At 44.7% G+C, this 21408-nt stretch overlaps 1 pseudogene; it reads right to left on the reverse strand.

Annotated features, from left to right (window-relative positions):
* Positions 1 to 3399: 3399 nt before the first annotated feature.
* Positions 3400 to 19548, reverse strand: LOC139266237 (phosphatidylinositol 4,5-bisphosphate 3-kinase catalytic subunit alpha isoform-like; annotated as a pseudogene).
* Between the last annotated feature and the right edge of the window lie 1860 nt (positions 19549 to 21408).

Genomic DNA, 21408 nt, shown 5'->3' on the forward strand with positions numbered 1-21408 from the left:
AAATTATTTTGAGTTATAAAACAGACATGGAAATATAATTTTGAAATGAAAATTCTATATTCCATTCGTCTGAAAGCAAAGGTAAAGAATATGTTTGACCAATCAAACCAATTTTGATTATCATTTTCTCTACTTGTTGAATTCTTATTTAACATTCTTGCATAATCTATAGTTCTATTTGTATATGTGAATTGAAGAATTAGATTGTCTATTTTCTTCACTAGCATTGTAAAATATTCAAGTTAAAAGTAACTAAAATTCTGGATTTTATATTTGTTTTTACATAAAAACAAACTCAATGTCACAGATCTATGCAGCAAAATTGCAATTTAAAAAATGATATAAAGAAGCATGAAGAATTTGACAAACTGATTACAGGCAAAATCGCTAAACTTAACATTTTAACATACACTGGAAGACTTTGGACTGGAGGATGAATAAAAAATGCTATTTAATATTCATACATACTAGTGGATCTAACAGTAGGTCAGAGGAAATACTGTTTTATAAGTACAGCAGCCTTATACCATGTAACATAAATTTATCATTCTTCTGCAGTTGTAACTTGGTGTGCAAGGACACATGGTGCCCTTCCCTGGTCAACTCGAAGCAGATGATGATGATGAGAGGCCGATTATTCTTTGCAGATCCTTAGAACACTAAGAGGTCAGACAGACTTGCTTTTTTTTTAAAGTGTGACACCTGTAATTAATTAGAAGATATTTTATGTTATTGGGATAATTTTTCTACACATTATAATTAATTGGCTTTCTTTGATACTTAAAAACAAAGTGACACAACAATGTAAATGTGTGTGGTCAACGTGTCTCAAAAATTGTAATTACCTGATATCTTGTGCTGCTTACAGGTAGCCTCAAGCATGGTTGTAATGTTTAGTTGCTAATCTACCTGTACCTTTAATGTCACTGTTCAGGTACCACTGTGGGGCACTGTCTAATTAGATTCTGGGGTCAATTAGAGATTCATTATTGTGTTGGTTCTTATCTACAGTGGCAGCTACCTGGCTTGCCGCCTCATTGTCTCAACAACCTGTCCAAGTTATCTCAAAGTCAGTGTTGATCATCATATTTCATAAGTGTTGTAGCATGGAGGAGGCAAATAATGGTAACGCAGATTATTGCAGGAATTAATGTCTATTATTACATTTAGATTATCCTCATTAGAACATCTTGTGGGGCATCAACCAACCAGTTAAAATATTGAAAACAAATCGGGAAGTCCAAAAATTATTTTAAGCTAGAAGATAATAGGCTGTAATTTCCGGCCCCTATGCACACATACAAGGTGCGCTCACGCCCATAAGCGTCGCGCAAGTTCTGCTTTTACCAGTGTAAGAGTTTAAAAAAAACAGAAAAATAAAATCTTATCAATCATTTATACATTAAAAAACCTGTACAATAAAGGTAAGTTTATTTTAGCCCCTTTAAAACATGTAAATTTATTTTTCAAAAAATGTAATTTTTGTTTGAATTATTCAATGAAATACCATTTTAATTCATTTTAAATGTAATTTTTAAAATTTATTTGAAGTGTATATGTATTTTCTGGGGTATTCCCATTCATGCTTATGGGGATGCCGCTGAGATACATGGGCATCTACCCGCGGGTATCCGGAGAGGCCCAGCACCGCGAATCTCCGTACCTCCCAGACCACCAGGTACGCAGATATTTTATTTGCAGATCGGAGGCATTTCCTTGCGGAAAGCCTTCCACTGCAATTTCAGGGCCATTCATTTTAAAATCAACAAAATGAGAGTTAACTGCATTAATGCAAAAAACAATTCATTTCTTCATTTTGTTTAAACTCAGAGAAAGATAGAAGAGAATGCGGTTTAAAAAATGGCAAGACAGAAATGGAAAGATTTGTCTGAGGGACCTATTCAAAACTTTATATTGCTAAAGAAGAAGCTACAGTGTTGAATAATCTTTCCTGTTTCCATATCTTATTTAATAGAATAAATAAATATCTATTTATATATTCAGCACCATATATGAGAACTGAAGACTCTTCCGTGGAGAGAGAAACAGTTAACGTTTCAGGTCTGAGACCCTTCGTCAGACCTGAAACGTTTCTCTCTCCACGGATGCTGCCTGGCCTGCTGAGTGTTTCCAGCATGTTGTGTTTTTGTTTTGGATTCCATTATCCGCAGTATTTTGCTCTTGTGATATGGATCATAGTGTTTGCATGGAGTTCATAATGTCCATGGAATGCTGGGTTTCAATCACTTTTGCATTTCGTCATTTACTTATTCAACAAGTCTTTCCATAATAAAATGATCTTGTAAAGCCATATACTTCAGTAATATTCCAAAGCATTTATTCTGAAATAAACTGTTAATGACCTGTAAATTTGAGAGAAATTGATGTTGAAGAGAAACTTGTAACAATTAAGTTACTAAAGTTCGTCTTAACTGATGATCTGCACTGTGACAAACGTACTTCTCTTCAGGATTTTAATTGCACATGCATAACCAGTAGATTGTTGGTACAGGTGCAGCGACCAAAATCCGGAGTTCCGGAATCCGGAACGATCGGAGTCAGGATCGTCCGGAATCCGTAAAATGTTCCGACCTCTGGGTCCTGCTGCTGCCTGACCTCTGGCCTTGCCGCTGCTGCCCTTATCTCGTGACCTACTCCTTGGCGGGGTCCGCCCGAACACTTCCTTGGCGGCGGGGCCCGCCCGAACACTTTCTTGGCAGCAGGGCCCCGCCCAAATAGCTCCTCAGCGGGGCCCCACCCGAACAACTCCTCCGCGGCGGGGCCCACCCACAACGACCTCATCGACGGGGCCGGCGGCCAAAACAGCTCTGCGGCTGGACCCCACCCCCCCCTTTACTGACGTTCTGGAATTATCTGAACCTGGGCTCGGGTGTTTCCGGATTCGTGACGTCAGAATGACGATCCAAAGTTTGGGAAAATGTGGAATCCGGAACGGCCTCGGTCCCGAGGGTTCTGGATTCTGGACGCTGCACCTGTATCGTAAAAGACAAAATATAGGCATCACTGCTGCAAAAAACAGACAGCTCATATACAATTTCTTAGGTTAAAGTCAGCACAAGCAGATATTGCATTATTTGATATCTAGTATTGGGATTTATTAGAATGTTGTTTTCAAAATGTAAAAGTCTAAATGCTGTTCACATTCATTTACTGATTGTTACTGTTGGGCAAAATTGAATGAAATACATAATATCAGAATCAATATTAAGGAATGCACAAATATTGATGGAGTAAAAAATAATTTCAGTAATTTAATGTTAGGGCTGAATCATCTGGAATTTCAGCACTCAATCTTTTTAAATAAAGCCTTCACTAATAACTTGATCTTATCTGAAACCCTATATTGCATTTGAAATTATTGTAATAATTTCCTCATAAGCTATTAAAATAGTATTTGAATAATGCTCTACATTATCCACAATATATGCAATTTCTATGCGATTGATGCAGTTTGATTTCTGCCTCTAATTTCATTCAGCATTCCACTCTGCGTAATTCAGTCATTCCTCTCCGAGTGTTCTGCATTTGTCAGTTCAAGTTATGTTGCCTTATTGTATGAAAAATCCAGTCCATTTTTGTTGCCCAGCCATCATGATGAGAATTATTCATCTGCTTCATGAAGTACTCCAATGCTTCCTGCTCAGTTTTGTCCAGTGGCAATGTCTTGTGTATGTAGGTAATGTCATCGAAGGACTGTAACTCAGACATTCCTGAGCCCAGCATCTTGGAGAACAGGTTGATAGACATTAGTATGCTGCTAGATTGCCAAATAGACCTTGTAAGGTAGCTCCTGAAACCTGCAGAAGAACATTATTAGGAAACAAAATGTACACAAGCTTCAATCTAAATTTATGATAATTAGCATGGAAGTGGAGAGAAGAAAATTCTTGCTGTCTAATATTTTTATTTGTAACATTACTGATAATTGTGCTTGTGTGTAATTACAAAACATTAATTTGACATAGTTCCAAGGTGACGTACAGTTTCATAATTCATATTTACTTCTCTTTGGAATAAGCACAAATGTGTGGTTGGCCTCCAACAAGATCTCTGGTGTGTTGCACCATATTAATCCAGTGGCACATTATTCCTTCATGGTACATACAGGGGTACAAGGTCCAGTTTGTTGGTCAGACCCTATCTGGAGTACTGCTTGCTTTGGGAGTCTTGTATCAGGCATGGATTCTTACATGGCAAGCGAGCCCAAGGTGGGCAGAGGAAATGTTTCAAGGACACTCTCAAAGCCTCCTTGATAAAATGCAACATCCCCACCGACACCTGGGAAACCCTTGCCAAAGACCGCCCTAAGTGGAGGCAGTGCATCCAGGAGGGCGCTGAGCACCTAGAGTCTCATTGCCAAGAGCATGCAGAAATCAAGCTCAGGCAGCGGAAGGAGCGTGCGGCAAACCAGTCCTACCCACTCTTTCCTTCAACGACTGTCTGTCCCACCTGTGACAGAGACTGTAATTCCCATATTGGACTGTTCAGTCACCTAAAAACTCACTTTTAGAGTGGAAGCAAGTCTTCCTCGATTTCGAGGGACTGCCTATGATGATGATGGGGTACTGCGTTATTTGGGCACCGTACCTCAGGAAGGATATATTGGCCTTGCAGGGGGTGAGAAGCAGATTCACCAGAATGATACTGGGGTTTAGAGGATTACATTATGATGACAAGTTGCATAAACTTGGCTTGTATTCCCTTTTAGTATAGGAGATTGAGAGGTGATCTGATCGAGGTGTTTAAAATGTTAAAAGGATTTGATAGGGTACATATGTAGGGACCAAATTTCTCCAGGAGTTGCTCTGTTTTTATTGGAGCAACTAGATTTTTTTGAAGTAACTTAAAAATCGCAATTCTCCCCATTTAATCTGCTCCAGTGTAAGTGAGTTAGTTAGGTTTTTTTTAGTTTTTTTTTCCCAAAAGGAGGCGTTACTAGGCACACACGCATGTTTTGGCAATTTAAGCAAGTTTAGCCAGCTAAAAGTTACTCCAAACTAACTTAGGCCAGCGTATGAGGCCACTTGTGTCCGCTCTGAAAAACCTTGGGGTGAAATAAGAAATCAGCGCAGGTTGCCAGAGATAGGGGAGGGGGGAGGGACAACATCTTAACATCATTAATAATAAATGAAAAATAAATCAATTACTAAAAAATAAAAAGTCCAACCTTGCCGACTGCAGCTAGGGGCGGGAAGCTCGCTCCGGCTCCCCCGGGCTCCTCCAGCTCCTGCTCCCGCTCCCCCGGGCTCCTGCTCCTGCTCCTGCTCCCGCTCCCCCAGGATCCTCCTACTCCCCCGGGCTCCTCCTGCTCCTGCTTCCCCAGGCTCCTCCAGCTCCTGCTCCCGCTCCCCCGGGCTCCTCCAGCTCCTGCTCCTGTTCCCCCGGGCTCCTCCAGCTCCTGCTCCTGTTCCCCCGGGCTCCTCCAGCTACTGCTCCTGCTCCCCCAGGCTCCTCCAGCTCCAGCTCCCCCGGGCTCCCCCAGCTCCAGCTCCCCCGGGCTCCTCCAGCTCCTGCTCCTTTGGGCTCCTCCAGCTCCTGCTCCTGCTCCCCCAGGCTCCTCCAGCTCCTGCTCCTACTCCTCCGGGCTCCTCCAGCTCTTGCTCCTGCTCCTGCTCCCCCGGGCTCCTCCAGCTCCTGCTCCTACTCCCCCGGGCTCCTCCAGCTCCTGCTCCTACTCCCCCGGGCTCCTCCAGCTCCTGCTCCTGCTCCCCCGGGCTCCTCCAGCTCCTGCTCCTGCTCCTCCGGGCTCCTCCAGCTCCAGCTCCTGCTCCCCCGGGCTCCTCCAGCTCCAGCTCCCCCAGGCTCCTCCAGCTCCTGCTCCTACTCCCCCGGGCTCCTCCAGCTCCTACTCCCCCGGGCTCCTCCAGCTCTTGCTCCTACTCCTCTGGGCTCCTCCAGCTCTTTGCTCCTGCTCCTACTCCCCCGGGCTCCTCCAGCTCCTGCTCCTACTGCCCCGGGCTCTTCCAGCTCCTGCGCTTACTCCCCCGGGCTCCTCCAGCTCCTGCTCCTACTCCCCCGGGCTCCTCCAGCTCCTGCTCTCCCCCGGGCTCCTCCAGCCCCTGCTCCTGCTCCCCCGGGCACCTCCAGCTCCTGCTCCTGCTCCCCCGGGCTCCTCCAGCTCCTGCTCCTACTCCTACTCCTACTCCTACTCCTACTCCTACTCCTACTCCTACTCCTACTCCTACTCCTACTCCTACTCCTACTCCCCTGGGCTCCTCCAGCTCCAGCTCCAGCTCCTGCTCCCCCGGGCTCCTCCAGCTCCAGCTCCCCCGGGCTCCTCCAGCTCCTGCTCCCCCGGGCAGGTCCAAATGAGCATGGGAAGGCAGCGGCCGGCCTGTGCGGCAGGCCGCTCGGCCCGGGATCGGGGCGGCATGCTTTGGGCCCCTCCCATACAGCCTGCAGAGGGTCGCAGAGATTCGGGCTGCGTGGAGCTAGTGCACATGCGCACACACTTTAGCGCGCATGTGCAGCGGTCCCGGCACTGAAATGGCTCTGCCCCCGAATCCAGTTGCCACGCTGCGCCACCATCGAGGAGAGGCTGGGGAGCGGCCAAACTTGGCCTGAAGATTTTTGGTGCCCTTTTTGTTCCAGAAAAGCAGCGCACCTCTGGTGAGTGCACCAGAAATTTGTACTGGCCAAATTTGGGCCCATAGAAACTATCTCCTCTGGTGGGGGGACCAAGAACAAAGGGATATAATCTTAAAATTAGAGCTATGTCATTTACGAGAAAAAAGGCTGTGAATGCAAGGACAATTCAAACTTTCAAGACCAAGATAGATTTTTGTTAGGTAAGGATATTAAGGTATATGGAACAAAGGCAGGAAAATTAAGTTGCGGTGTAGATCAGCCATCATCTAACTGAAAGGTGGAACAGGCCTGAAGGTCTGAATGGCCTATTCCTATGAATGGCCTAATGTTATGTGTTGGAGATCCAGTCTTCTGATGGAAATTGTTCTTTATTGGGTTAAAAGGATTAGGAGAGAGCCTGATTGCTAACTACATTTAATTATTAGTGAATACATAATTTAATTGTTTTATGGTGCAAAAATATTGCCTAGAAGGTGCTAGTGGACCAATATTTTACATGTTTCTATAAACATATTTAGAACAGCAAAATTACAGATTAAACAAGGAAATGCTGGAAAATCAGTAAAAGTATGCAAATAATCCCTTTGGAATATTTAGTGTTATAAAACAACAATAATTTAACAGAGAAATACATATATTTTTTAACCAAATTGCTTTCTTATCTCTCGAACTCCATTGTTTTAGTACATTCTTTTGCTCCTTTTCTAATCACTATTAAAAAGTTCTGAATTAAAACAAGGGCACACGTTCACGCTTGTTAACAAACAACTTCTTTTTGTAATCCAATAAGTGACCAGACTCTATGTGGACCAGCTGGAAAAGTTCAAGGCACACTAAGTCTTTGCAAGTCTATAGAAACAATATATTTTTTTAAAGTGGAATATACTTTGCCAGCTATAACAACAATTTGGCTTTGTATGGCACCCTTAACATAGTAAACTTCCCAAATTGCTTTACAGAAGAAAATTAGTTGCCAAGCAGTACCATTAGAGTTAGAGGTCACCAAAAATGTGGTTGTTGAAGAGAGAAGTTTTTAAGGAGTCTTTTAAAGATGAGGTGAGATTTAGAAAAGTGGGGATGGAGCAGAATGCACAGGAGGCCACAATGGGATGACCAAAGTACCTATGGGGCCAAGTTTCGGCCCGAGTTGCTCCTGATTTTTTGGAGCAACTGGTTTAGAACGGAGTATCTTTGAAATTTGAATTCTCGGCATTTAGTTTGCTCCAGTTCTAGTCAGTTAGAACAGTTTCACTTTGGAACAGAATTTTTTTTTCAAAAGGGGGCGTGTCCGGCCACTTACGCCTGTTTTCAAAGTTTAGGCAGTGAAAACTTACTCCAAACTAACTTAGAATGGAGTAAGTGAAAATTTTTGTATGTTCGAAAAAACCTTGTCTACACTTTAGAAAATCAGGCGTAGGTTACAAATTAGGCGTAGGGAATGGGGGGGGTTTAAAATGGAAGTTTACAAACATTAAACACTTTAGTTTTATAAATAAAGAGCAATCATCAATAATAAATGATAAATACAACAATAAATCAATCAATAAATCAATCCAAAAAAAAAAATTTAAAAAAAAAACATTTTCTACTTACCGACTGCAGCACCGGGAGTCCTCCAACAGCGTGCTGGGATGGTCCCCCCAGTGTGTCTCTGTCAGTGTTTCTATCTGTCTGTCTGTGTGTGTGTCTCTCACTCTCTGTCTGTCAGTGTCTGTGTTTCTGACAGCGAAGGGAGGGGGAGGGGGAGGGGGAGGGGGAGAAGGGGGGGTGGGGTGGGGGGGGGAGGGTGAGAAGGAGAATGGGGGGGGGGAGGGGGAGAAGGGGGGGAGGGGGAGAAGGGGTGAGGAGGGGGGAGAGGAGGGGGGAGGGGAGGGGAGAGAAGGGGGGTGGGGGGAGGGGGAGGTGGGTGGGGAGGGGGCGAAGGGGGTGGGGGAGGGGGAGAAGGGGGGTAGGGGAGGAGAAGGGGGCGGAGGGGAGGAGGAGGGGTGGAGGGGAGGAGGAGGGGTGGAGGGGAGGAGGAGGGGTGGAGGAGGGGAGGAGGAGGGTGGAGGGGAGGAGGAGGGGTGGAGGAGGGGAGGAGGAGGGTTGGGGATGGGAGGAGGAGGGTTGGGGGTGGGAGGAGGGGCGAGGAGAAGGGGGGAGAAGGGGGGGAGAGGAGGAGAAGAGGGAGAGGGGGGGAAGGGGAGGAGGAGAAGGGGGAGAGAGGGGAAGGGGAGGAGGAGAAGGGGGGGAGAGGGGGGGAAGAGAGGATGTAGGGAAGGAGGGAGAGAGGGGGGGAGGGAAGGAGGGAGAGAGGAGGGAGGGAAGAAAGGAGGGAGGGAGAGGAGGAGGGAGGGAAGGAGAGGGGGTGGGGGAAGGGAGAGACCTCGGGCTGGATTTACAGGTAAGTGGCGTCGGGTCTCGGGGGTTGCAGAGGTCTGGGGGGGCGGGGGTCGGGTGGGAAGAGCCTTATTCACGCAGCCCCAGTGAGGCCATTCGGCCAGGGCTAGGGGCTGCGTGTTTCGGGCCCCTCTCACAGCTTTGGGCGCCTGGAGCTACTGCACATGTGCGCCCACTGTAGCGCGCATGTGCAGAGGTCCCGGCACTGTTTTCAGCGCAGGGACCTGGCTCTGCCCCCAACAGCTCGTCCTGCGCTGCGCCCAGCTCCAGAGGACCTACAGGGAGCCGGAGAATAGGTAAGCTTTTTTTAGGCGCGAAAAACGGACGGCGCAGCCTGAAACTTGGGCCCTACTGTAGGACACAGAGCTGGAGAAAGCTGCAGAAGTAGATTGGGCAAGTCAATTGAGGGATTTGTCTAGCTGTCTTAAGTTGCAGCTTTAAGGATAGATTTTTTGACTCCTTTCTTGTTACCCACATGTAGCATAGAATCAGGAACATATTACCTATGATTTTCCAGTGCACACTGACACCAGGTGAGGTATCTCCCCATAGAGCAGGACTCAGAAATCTACTTTCTAATCAACTTGAACTGAGCTCGAAGGCATTGAGAATCTTTCCAAAAACATCCTTAAGAGGGGAACAGTTGGAATGATGGTATATAATCTTCATTTGAAAAATTAGGACACTAATCACTTTCCTTTTCACCTAGCTCCACAGTAATCCCCACCCCAGAGTTAAAACTGGCCCATACACAGGTTGACTGCAAGTGACATTATCTTGAAATTTATTAATACATTGCTAGCAGTGTCTATTAGTGTGCTCAACTTCCGCTTGCTTATTTTGTGAGAGAAGTTTCTTAAGGAGGTAACAACTGATTAAATAACCTGTTTTCAGCTCTACTTACTTAGGAGTGAGCTCTGTATATAACAAAATCGCTATTACATTTTAAACTTGAGTGGACCAAAAATAAAAATAGAATGATCTCCTTTGTCAAGGAGAACTCAAAATTGTTTATTTTTACTTATTGTACAAGTAGAACATACAATGAAGTACAGCAGGTAATGTTGTCTACCTATGACTAAGACCCAGGCTAGGAACTCTTCCTTACTTGTGGAAAAATCTGTCCTGTGGCTGATAATTTGACAAATATGGGGAAAGATTTCTATTGTTTGGTATTTTTAAGAAAATTATAAACAGATGTATAAAAAATATATTTATGATTTTGCAACAGATTATGAACAGATGAAATCTTCCCCCATATTCACTTTTAATAATTCAAATCAGAGAATCATAGAACAGTACAGCACAGAAGGAGGCCATTCGGTCTATCAAGCCTGCACCGACTCTTTCGAAAAGCAATCCAGTTAGTCCTATTCCCTCACAATTTCCCCATATTTCTGCAATTCTTTGTCCTTCAAGTAGTTATCCAATTCTCATTTGAAAACAACTATTGAATCTGTTTTCACCAAGGCTATTTTGTGTTACTGTATCAAATGTCTTTTGAAAGTTCATATACACATCAACTGCACTGCCCTCATCCACCCTCTCTGTTACCTCACCAAGTTAGTCAAACATTATTTGCCCTGAACAAATCTGTGCTAGCTCTCCTTTATTAGTCCATGCTTGTCTAACTGGCAATTTTCTCCCGGATTATTGTTTTGAAAAGCTTCCCCACCACCGACTGGCTGGCTTCTACTTGTTCAAAAACGAGAAGGATAAACCTGACAAGGGTGTATCATTTGCAATCCTCCAGTCCTCTGGCATCAGCCCTGGAGGATTGGAAGATTGTGGCCAACACCTCCGCAATTTCTAATCTTATTTCCCTCAGCAATCTAGGATGCATTCAGACCAGGTGACCAAGTACTGCCAGCCTTTCTGGTACCTCCTCTTTATCTATTTTTACTTCATCCAGTATCCTTGTAGTCTCTTTAATTACCATAGCTTCAGCAACGTCCTCTTACTTTGTAAACACCTATCCAAAGTACTCATTTAGTACCTCAGCCATGCCTTCTGCCTCCAACAGATCTCCACTTGGTCCCTAATCAGCTCCACCGCTCCTTTAACAACCCTTTTACTGTTAATATGCTCAGGCCAACATCCCCCAGCATCGAAGCACTGACCACGCTCGACCAGCTCCGTTGAGCGGGCCACATCGTCTGCATGCTCGACATGAGACTCCCTAAGCAGGCGCTCTACTTGGAACTCCGACACGGCAAGTGAGCCCCACGTGGGCAGAAGAAACGTTTCAAGAACACTCTCAAGGCCTTCTTGATAAAAGTGCAACATCCCCACCCCAAAACTGGCCAAAATGGAAGAAGAGGGACTGTCTATATGATATGAAGATCTTTGGATTCCCTTTTATGTTAGCCGCCAAATATTTAAATAACACAAACTAATCGGGATGAAACTTCAGTAATGGATCACTGGTTCACAAAAAGGGTGACAATCACCTATTCTAAGAATGAAAGTGGCAACACAATAACCAACATACGAGTGTTTAAACAAATCAATGGCTGCACCATACCTATTGAATCATAATCAAACAGGATGTGGAATTTGTTAAACCTACACTCAACTGAAATTTTAACAATCCTAATGGAATAAATCGGTGAATAAAATCTCCACTGAAAAGATCCTTAGATTATTCTGACTATATACATTAACAAATCCAAAATGTAACAGGTAACCAAAATAAGCTGGTATAAAAATATAAAGTGCAGGAAATATGGGGCAGGTCTGTCAGCATCTGTAAAGGAAAAAGACAAGTTAATGTTTTAGGTGTAGCCTTTCATCAGAACTCAATGCAAGGTCATCTTGAACAAAAAGTAAGCCTATAACAGGCTGTTCCAAATTCTCACCTGTCGCAGATTTCTACACGGCTCAGTGGTGTCAGTTTCTCCGTTAAACCGTCTGATTAACTGCTCTTTTTTGAAGCAGGTTGACTCCCACTGCCCTGTACCTGCTAGTATTGTAGGACCTGCAATGTAATAATGACATTTTCTTGTGATCTGGACAATCTCATTAAGCACACGAACTCCTTTAATCACTCTGAAGGTAAATCAAGAGAACATTAACTTGCTTCATAAGCTGTTTTATTCCACATACAAACATTGTACTGTGACTTTTATCATACTAATTTTAACTTGTATTCATGTACCATTACAAAAATAAAAAAAATATACACTAGCCCACTTGAGGGTATTCTTACTTAACATAAAAATGTAGATTGTTCTGCTATTGGTCCTGACGACAGAGCAGAAGCTATTTCTCCCTCATAGCCTTTTTGCTGAGTTCCTGCCCTCTACAGGTGTTGTTTCTTAAAAAGCTTCAAACGACTTGTAGAGATCAAAAAAAATTGTCAACACCAACACAATTACTGTAGTTGTCTGCGGAATGACTGGATATTGCTAAAAATGAGCCATTGCTTGAGAACTCTAAAACAATGACCAACCCTGCATTTAAAGTACCTCTTGACTGCCATTGTATTGACAACTCGGCAAGGGATTCACCTGAAGCAGCTAACCACTTTTAAAATGCATTTTGTACAAAAGCTTGTTCAAACAGCTCGTGTCTGGGTCCTACTTGTGGAAAAAATAACAGAATTCTGAACCATGACACAGACCCAGAAATATTTAATTCATCCAGTGTTAATGCATTTCTTTACATAATGAGCAACTTTCACAACTGATCTTTTCTGAAAAAAATGGAGTTCCATGTTTTTCAATAGTTTTACATATATTTGCTGCATATCAAAACCTAATTTTCATAACACAGAAATACAGTTCAGTAATCTAAATTCAGATAGGGGCTTTTTGATGCATTTTCCTGGGTACATACTAGATATAGGCTTTACACCCACATTAAAACACTGATTTTCAAATAGAAAGTGGACACAAACCTAACTTTTACAAACCCCGTCTATTTCTTTCCTGAATGTGAAGTTTTAAAAAAATTGCCTAACGAATTGCCACAGATATGACCCGATCCAGTCTTCAAACCATTTTAAAATTTAGGAACCCAGGTGAAGGATTAAGCCTTACAGCACCATCAAATTTGTAAAAGAGGACGGAAGTCGATTTACTCATGTTTACAACTTGAAGAGTTGCAAAAGTAGATACACATAGCATCCATCTATGTATCAATTTCAAGATTATTTTCCTTATCTACAGATCCCTCCATAGTTTCACTATTCCTCTGTAACTTCATTCAATCCTATACAGTGCCCCCATTCATCCGACTGGTCTCCTTTGCATCCACCATTCTCTCAATGCTTCACTTTCAGCTACAGAGGAATCAGCTGTTTTGAGCCCATATTCTGGTATGCTTCCTCCTTATCCTTTCTGCCTTGTGCCCTCTGCTCCTTCAAAGACCACTTTGATCTTGCTATTTTTCACTATCACTATTCCTTGTCTTTATCCATTTCGCAATGTCCTGTTATATTCACATCCTATGAAATGTTCTATTGTGCTAAAGAAGCAATATGAGACCTGTAAATCATTACAATAAACTCCAATGGTATAAATCACATTCATCCTACTTTATGGGTACTGATGTCTTTGCAACTTCACTCATGGAAGCCATAGATATTCACATCATAAGAACATAAGAACATAAGAATTAGGAACAGGAGTAGGCCATCTAGCCCCTCGAGCCTGCCCCGCCATTCAATAAGATCATGGCTGATCTTGTCGTGGACTCAGCTCCACTTACCCGCCCTCTCCCCGTAACCCTTAATTCCCTTATTGCTTAAAAATCTATCTATCTTTGACTTGAAAACATTCAATGAGCTAGCCTCAACTGTTTCCTTGGGCAGAGAATTCCACAGATTCACAACCCTCTGGGAGAAGAAATTTTTTCTCAACTCGGTTTTAAATTGGCTCCTCCGTATTTTGAGGCTGTGCCCCCTAGTTCTAGTCTCCCCCACCAATGGAAACAACCTCTCTGCCTCTATCTTGTCTATCCCTTTCATGATTTTAAATGTTTCTATAAGATCACCCCTCATCCTTCTGAACTCCAAGGAGTAAAGACCCAGTCTACTCAATCTATCATCATAAGATAACCCCCTCATTTCTGGAATCAGCCTAATGAATCATCTCTGTACCCCTTCCAAAGCTAGTATATCCTTCCTTAAGTAAGGTGACCAAAACTGCACGCAGTACTCCAGGTGCGGCCTTACCAATACCTTATACAGTTGCAGCAAGACCTCCCTGCTTTTGTACTCCATCCCTTTCGCAATGAAGGCCAATATTCCATTTGCCTTCCTGATTACCTGCTGCACCTGCAAACTAACCTTTTGGGATTCATGCACAAGGACCCCCAGGTCCCTTTGCACCGCAGCATGTTGTAATTTCTCCCCATTCAAATAATATTCCCTTTTACTGTTTTTTTTCCCAAGGTGGATGACCTCACACTTTCCGACATTGTATTCCATCTGCCAAACCTTAGCCCATTCGTTTAACCTATCCAAATCTCCTTGCAGTCTCTCTGAGTCCTCTACACAACCCGCTTTCCCACTAATCTTAGTGTCATCTGCAAATTTTGTTGCACTACACTCTGTCCCCTCTTCTAGGTCATCTATGTATATTGTAAACAGTTGTGGTCCCAGCACTGGTCCCTGTGGCACACCACTAACCACTGATTTCCAACCGGAAAAAGGACCCATTTATCCCGACTCTCTGCTTTCTGTTCGCCGGCCAATTCTCTATCCATGCTAATACATTTCCTCTGACTCCGCGTACCTTTATCTTCTGTAGTAACCTTTTGTGTGGCACCTTATCGAATGCCTTTTGGAAATCTAAATACACCACATCCATCGTTACACCTCTATCCACCATGCTCGTTATATCCTCAAAGAATTTCAGTAAGTTAGTTAAACATGATTTCCCTTTCATGAATCCATGCTGCGTCTGCTTGATTGCACTATTCCTATCCAGATGTCCCGCTATTTCTTCCTTAATGATAGTTTCAAGCATTTTCCCCACTACAGATGTTAAACTAACCGGCCTATAGTTACCTGCCTTTTGCCTGCCCCCTTTTTTAAACAGAGGCGTTACATTAGCTGCTCTCCAATCCGTTGGTACCTACCCAGAGTCCAGAGAATTTTGATAGATTATAACGAATGCATCTGCTATAACTTCAGCCATCTCTTTTAATACCTTGGGATGTATTTCATCAGGACCAGGGGACTTGTCTACCTTCAGTCCCATTAGCCTGTCCAGCATTACTCCCCTAGTGATAGTGATTGTCTCAAGGTCCTTCCTTCCCACATTCCTGTGGCCTGCAAATTTTGGCATCATTTATTCCTTTTCTTTTTAAAGCACAGTTGATTTAATTACTGCTTTAATTCACATCTTTGGGATAAAAGAAACAGGCACTGTACATAAGAACATAAGGAATAGGAACAGGAGTAGGCCATACGGCCCCTCGAGCCTGATCCGCCATTCAATAAGATCATGGACTCAGCTCCACTTCCCCGCCCGCTCCCCATAATCCCTTATCACTCAAGAAACTGTCTATTTCTCTTAAATTTATTCAATGTTCCAGCTTCCACAGCTCTCCGAGGCAGCAAATTCCACAGATGTACAACCCTCAGAAGAAATTCCTCCTCATCTTGGTTTTAAATGGTCGGCCCCTTATTCTAAGATCATGCCCTCTATAGTTCTAGTCTCTCCCATCAGTGGAAACATCCTCTCTGCATCCACCTTGTCAAGTCCCCTCATAATCTTACACATTTTGATAAGATCACCTCTCATTTTTCTGAACTCCAATGAGTAGAGGCCCAACCTACACAAACTTTCCTCATAAGTCAACCCCCTCATCCCCAGAATCAATCTAGTGAACCTTTTCTGAACTGCCTCCAAAGCAAGTATATCCTTTCGTAAATATGGAAACCAAAACTGCACGCAATATTCCAGGTGTAGCCTCACAAATACCTTGTATAGCTGTAGCAAGGCTTCCCTGCTTTTATAGTCCATCCCCTTTGCAATAAAGGCCAAGATACCATTGGCCTTCCTGATCACTTGCTGAACCTGCATACTATCCTTTTATGTTTCATGCACAAGTACTCCCAGGTCCCGCTGTACTGCGTTACTTTGCAATCTTTCTCCATTTAAATAATAACTTGCTCTTTGATTTTTTTCTGCCAAAGTGCATGACCTCACACTTTCCAACATTATACTCCATCTGCCAAATTTTTGCCCACTCACTTAGCCTGTCTATGTCCTTTTGCAGATTTTTTGTGTCCTCCTCACACATTGCTTTTCCTCCCATCTTTGTATTGTCAGCAAACTTGGCTACGTTACACTCAGTCCCTTCGTCCAAGTCATTAGTATAGATTGTAAATAGTTGGGGTCCCAGCACTGATCCCTGCGGCACCCCACTAGTGACTGGTTGCCAACCCGAGAATGAACCATTTATCCTGACTCTCTGTTTTCTGTTAGTTAGCTAATCCTCTATCCATTCTAATATATTACCCCCACATCCAGGAACTTTTATCTTGTGCAGTAACCTTTTATGTGGCACCTTGTCAAATGCCTTCTGGAAGTCCAAATACACCACATCCACTGGTTCCCACCCTGTTTGTTACATCCTCATAGAATGCCAGCAGATTTGTCAAACATGACTTCCCCTTCATAAATCCATGCTGACTCTGCCTGACCGAACTTTGCTTATCCAAATGTCCTGCTAGTGCTTTTTTAATAATGGACTCCCAACATTTTCCCAACCACAGATGTTAGGCTAACTAGTGTATAGTTTCCTGCTTTTTGTTTGCCTCCTTTTTAAGTAGGGGCATTACATTTGCAGTTTTCCAATCTGCTGGGACCTCCCCAGAATCCAGGGAATTTTAGTAAATTACAACCAATGCAGCCACAATCCCTGCCGCTACTTCTCTTAAGACCCTAGGATGCAAGCCATCAGGTCCAGGGGATTTATCTGCCTTTAGTCCCATTATCTCACTGAGTACCACCTCCTTAGTGATTGTGATTGTGTTAAGTTCCTCCCCCCACCACTCCCTCCTCATGATTAAAAAAGGTTATAAATGTAGTTAAGCAATGTAAACTTACTACCACCATCACTTATACCTCTCCTTTATTCTTGTCCTTTAGCCTAGCTGTTGAACTGCAATTATGCCTTCAGGCCACTCTCTCAATCATACAAATTCAGTGCAAGAAAGTTTCTCATTACCTCAATCAATTCCACAGTCGCAAATTGATAAACATCCATAAGGTAGCATTCTGCAGAAGTCAAACACTAACAGTTAATGGATTTCTCAAATAAAATTTGAAAGAAGAATTAACACTAAGTTATAAGGGGTGGAAATTCGGTTGCGCCTCATTTGGGGCAGTAACCCAGGTGGAATGGTAACTTTATTGCCTTGAAAAAGTTTGCGCCCTCCGCCCAGAAATTCATTAGAATCGGGCGATAAGCTGACAGGGACGTTAAATCAGCCATTGCACACCAGAACTGGGGGGGCCCATAACAAAAGTTTGATCATTAAATTTGGTGGACCCATTGTGCATGTGTGGAACTCTGAGTCAGACCCCGGGAACAACCAAGTCTTAAAGGCGTGGCAACTGAAGTTCGCGCATGTGCTGTTGCAGCTCCACGCGGTCTTCAGAGTGCGAAAATGGAGGAGTAAAGAGGATGGCAGCTTTCTACCCTCTTCTCACTCACCGCCCTTGATGCCTTGCTGGAGGCAATGTAGAGTCGCTGGAGTACACTTCAGCCTGAGGGGGACGAATGCCAGCGCCTTGGGATTGCAGAAGGCTCTGGAGGGAGGTAGCTGAGCACGTTACAGCTCAGAGCACGGTGCCAACAACAGCGACCCAATGTCGCAATATTTTCAACAACTTTACTAACGGTCATCAGGGTGAGTACCCTTTCCATTCACCTTCCAAAGCTTTCATGTGAACCTCACTGTCTCACACAATGTAAACACTTTGCACTGCCCACCCCTTCTCTGTGTTCCAGGCCATGCTCCTCATTGCTGAAGCCGGCCTGAGACCTCTCCATCACCTCACCAGATATGGCCTACCCATCCAAGCATCACTCACCTTCTACCTCCTTACTCAGCCCGAGTGCACCTACCAGCACCTTTCGACTCTTAATATGCAGTCCCAGTCCTGAGCCTCATACTTGCTGGTAGTTGCTTGTGCCCCAGACCCACCCGATCACACATCCACTGTGCGATACCACGCAGTATGAATTGCCGATAATGCACACTTCTCCATCTTACTTGCGAGTATCTTACTGCAGAGACATGTGACACACCAGCACCTACACAGCTAACAACAATTTTTTGCTTTTGTCATTGCAGGACAAACTCGCGCACAATCTGCACGAGTTGGATCATTGGGGAGTGGGCCAGTCCTACCTGCTGGACCTGACCGACCAGGAGGGCGGGGAGGCTAGGCCCCGTTTGACAGTGATGGTATGTGAATGACATGGCCATTTTGCATGAGTCTCCTTAGCCTTGAGGCCACATGCCTTGCAAGATGTAACAACCAAAATAAAGATGCCCCCGTCCTTCTTGCCTTCCTGCCCCATAACCAGCTGGTAACCACACTTCTGATGCAACCACACTTCTATTGCTTTGTGCTTACAGATGATGAGCCAGAAGAGCACCAGCCTGCCTGTCAACCTACGTCTTCAGACGACGGGTAAGATGAGGAGGAGGTGGAGAGGAGTGTGCCGGGACAGGGAGAGATGTCCATATTTGTATCGGGTGCAGAAAGCACTTCGGTCGAAGAGGCCGTCTTCCCGGGTTGGCTGAACCCGAGGCTCCTGGCCCCAGTAGCCTGCAGTGTGAGGGGAAGTTCGGGAGCAAGATCTCCAGAAGGTAAGTCGGCCCATGAGTCCTGCTCACAGACAGGCAGATAAGGACCTGGACTTGGAGACTATTTCCAGGGAGTCAATGCAAATGCACCGTCAGATCAATGTTACATCAGCAAGGATCCTGCCAAGGGTCAATGCACTTGTGTTGAATGTGGCGGGAGCCGCCTCAACCTTGGCACTTACGGGTTGGGAGTTCATCGAGCCCATCCTTGGTCGATTGCAACGGAAGCTTGACACCACGTGACCATGAGGTCCAAGACATGATGGCACGGGCCATGGCTGACGTGGCAGTGGCCCTTGTGTGGCAGGCCAAGAACATGCAACACCTGCATTCTGCCATGTCATCAGTGCGAGCTGGCATCAATGCATCAATGCGCTGTCTGCTCTGATGCAGGGTCAAAATTGATGCCACGCAAGCACTGACTGCTGCCATCATGTCTTGGACCCCATCAGTCCAACAGGGAGGTAATGGTGCCAAAGTAGGCCAGCAATCTGCGCTCCACCAAATTGCTCCGGATGCCGAGGCTCTGCTCCGGGAGAGTGGCAGGCCCTTAGTCCAGATGGAACGCAATGTCCTCTCAGGAGGACACAATTTGGTCTCCCAACAGTGCCATTCCGCCTTTGCACCTACCGCGGTCCGCACCCCAGCTGTCCATTCTCAGGCGGGGCTGTCAGCAACTGGGCCTTCCAGGCCCAGAGCTGGTCTAGGACATTGTGCTGCGCCATCTGTCCTGCCTCCCTCACACACAGAGCAGGCCTCAAGTGACTTTGCTGCAGGCACTGAGGATCCACTGAGGAGGGGCAGTAGGTGAGGGAGGGGGTTGAGGCATCTACCAAGACCCACTAATCAAAGGTGTGGCCATAGGCCCTATGTTGAGAAGGTCTAAATGTTATTCATCTTCCAGACATGAGACTCCCAAAGCAAGTGCTCGACTTGGAACTCTTTCATGGCAAATGAGCCACAGGTGGGCACATTACAAGGACACCCTCAAAGCCTCCCTGATAAAGTGCAACATCCCCACTGAACCTGGGATACCCTGGCCAAAGACCGCCCTAAGTGGAGGAAGCGCATCCGGGAGGGCGATGAGCACCTAGAGTCGCGTCACCAACAGCGTGCAGAAATCAAGCGCCGGCAGCGGAAAGAGCATGCAGCAAACCAGTCCCACCCAACCCTTCCCTCAACAACTATCTGCCCCACCTGTGACAGAGATTGTGGTTCTTGTATTGGACTGCACAACCACCTAAGAACTCATGTTAAGAGTGGAAGCAAATCTTCCTCGATTCTGAGGGATTGCCTATGATGATGATGATGATAATATTTGAAGGGGCGGGTGCCCCATTTTGTTATCTCTTTGGGGGGAGTTGGGGTTGTTTGAGGGATGTGTTTGCAATAAAATGTAACGTTAAACGTCTCCTTCAGCCTCTGGTGTATGACTGTTGACTTGTAACGGAAAGGTGGCATTAATTAGCAATCTTGTTGTGCTAGGCCTCTTGGGGAAGAGTGACCATAATATGGTAGAATTCTTTATTAAGATGGAGAGTGACACAGCTAATTCAGAAACTAGGGTCCTGAACTTAAGGAAAGGTAACTTCGATGATATGAAGTGTGAATTGGCTAGAATTGACTGGCAAATGATACTTAAAGGGTTGACGGTGGATAGGCAATGGCAAACATTTAAAGATCACATGGATGAACTTCAACAATTGTACATCCTGTCTGGAGTAAAAATAAAATGGGGAAGGTGGCACAACTGTGGCTAACAAGGGAAATCAGGGATAGTGTTAAATCCAAGGAAGAGGCATATAAATTGGCCAAAAAAAGCAGCAAACCTAAGGACAGGGAGAAATTTAGAACTCAGCAGAGGAGGACAAAGGGTTTAACTAAGAGGGGAAAAATAGAGTATGAGAGGAAGCTTGCAGAAACATAAAAATGGATTGCAAAAGCTTTTATAGATAGGTGAAGAGAAAAAGATTAGTGAAGACAAACGTAGGTCCCTTGCAGTCGGATTCAGGTGAATTTATAATGGGGAACAAAGAAATGGCAGACCAATTGAACAAATACTTTAGTTCTCTCTTCACGAAGGAAGACACAAATAACCTTCCGGAAGTACTAGGGGACCGAGGGTCTAGTGAGAAGGAGGAACTGAAGGATATCCTCATTAGGCGGGACATTGTGTTAGGAAAATTGATGGGATTGAAGGCCGATAAATCCCCAGGGCCTGATAGTCTGCATCCCAGAGCACTTAAGGAAGTGGCCCTAGAAATAGTGGATGCATTGGTGATCATTTTCCAACAGTCTATCGACTCTGAATCAGTTCCTATGGACTGGAGGGTAGCTAATGTAACACCACTTTTTAAAAAGGGAGGGAGAGAGAAAACGGGTAATTATAGACCGGTTAGCCTGACATCAGTAGTGGGGAAAATGTTGGAATCAATTATTAAGGATGAAAAAGCAGCACATTGAAGTGACAGGATCCAAGTCAGTATGGATTTATGAAAGGGAAATCATGCTTAACAAATCTTCTGAAATTTTTTGAGGATGTAACTGGTAAAGTGGACAAGGGAGAACCAGTGGATGTGGTGTAT

The sequence above is a fragment of the Pristiophorus japonicus genome, chromosome 6 (genome assembly GCF_044704955.1).
Source record: "Pristiophorus japonicus isolate sPriJap1 chromosome 6, sPriJap1.hap1, whole genome shotgun sequence".
Lineage (NCBI taxonomy): Eukaryota > Metazoa > Chordata > Chondrichthyes > Pristiophoridae > Pristiophorus > Pristiophorus japonicus.